Source organism: Corvus brachyrhynchos, unplaced genomic scaffold, assembly GCF_000691975.1.
Source record: "Corvus brachyrhynchos isolate BGI_N302 unplaced genomic scaffold, ASM69197v1 scaffold340, whole genome shotgun sequence".
NCBI classification, from domain to species: Eukaryota; Metazoa; Chordata; class Aves; order Passeriformes; family Corvidae; genus Corvus; species Corvus brachyrhynchos.
The window spans coordinates 362,091-362,471 of NW_008235987.1; the positions used below are offsets into that span (position 1 = coordinate 362,091).

General features: G+C 67.7%; 1 protein-coding gene across 1 annotated transcript in view; it reads right to left on the reverse strand.

The window, feature by feature from the left end:
- SLC25A10 (solute carrier family 25 member 10) overlaps window positions 1-375 on the reverse strand; it is a 6,865-nt gene extending 6,490 nt beyond the window's left edge. Inside the window, exon 1 of the mRNA XM_008631298.2 lies at window positions 302-375. The gene's annotated coding sequence lies outside the window, so the exon portion shown is untranslated. The remainder of the gene's footprint in view (window positions 1-301) is intronic.
- Between the last annotated feature and the right edge of the window lie 6 nt (window positions 376-381).

Sequence of the window (381 nt, forward strand, 5' to 3'; positions counted from 1 at the left end):
ACACAGACCCCAAACCCCCCTAAATAGCCCTGCAGACCCCCCCTAAATCCCCCCAAACACCCACACAGACGCCTCCACAGCCCCATAAACTGCTCACAGAGCCCAAACAACCCCCCCCACCCCCCCCCCCACCCCCCCACACCACCCAACCCCCCAAAACCGCCTCCCCATCCCCTCACAGCCTCCCCCCAAACCACCGCAATCATTCACAGCCGCGTCGCGCTTCCCACACTCGCCCTCCATCCCCCTGAAGCGCCTCCCCACGCCGTCACAGCCGCGCCCCGGCGTGTCCCCTCTTCACCTTCAGCAGATCCAAGGGGTGGGTGCAGCAGGCGGCCCCGGACGACGCGAGGCCGCCGAAGTACCAGCGCGAAACGCGCC